The sequence below is a fragment of the Arachis duranensis genome, chromosome 7 (genome assembly GCF_000817695.3).
Source record: "Arachis duranensis cultivar V14167 chromosome 7, aradu.V14167.gnm2.J7QH, whole genome shotgun sequence".
Classification (NCBI taxonomy): domain Eukaryota; kingdom Viridiplantae; phylum Streptophyta; class Magnoliopsida; order Fabales; family Fabaceae; genus Arachis; species Arachis duranensis.
Window position 1 is genome coordinate 48,277,033 of NC_029778.3, and position 777 is coordinate 48,277,809.

Consider the following 777-nt stretch of genomic DNA (forward strand, 5'->3'; position numbering starts at 1 on the left):
TCATCTGTCGGTTCTCAATCGGGTTGGAATAGAATCCAATGATTCTTTTGCGTCTGTCACTAACGCCCAACCTTCAGGAGTTTGAAGCTCGTCACAGTCATTCAATCATTGAATCCTACTCAGAATACCACAGACAAGGTTTAGACCTTCCGGATTCTCTTGAATGCCGCCATCAATTCTAGCTTATACCACGAAGATTCTGGCTAAGGAATCCAAGAGATATCTACTCAATCTAAGATAGAACGGAGGTGGTTTTCAGGCACACGTTCATAGTTGAGAATGATGATGAGTGTCACGGATCATCACATTCATCCGGTTTAAGAACAAGTGATATCTTAGAATGGAAGCAAGCATGATTTAATGAAAAACAGTAGTAATTGCATTAATCCATCAAGACACAGCAGAGCTCCTCACCCCCAACCATGGGGTTTAGAAACTCATGCCGTAGAAGGTACACAAAGAAACGTGTAAAGTGTCATGAGGAACTGATACAATGTCAAAAGATCCTATTAATAGTAAACTAGTAACCTAGGGTATACAGAAATGAGTAAATGACGTAAAAATCCACTTCTGGGTCCACTTAGTGTGTGCTTGGGCTGAGCATTGAAGCTTTCATGTGTAGAGACTTTTTCTGGAGTACTTAGTGTGTGCTTGGGCTGAGCATTGAAGCTTTCATGTGTAGAGACTTTTTCTGGAGTTAAACTCCAGCTTTTATGCCAGTTTGGGCGTTTAACTCCAATTTTTATGCCAGTTCCAGCGTTAAACGCTGGGAATTCT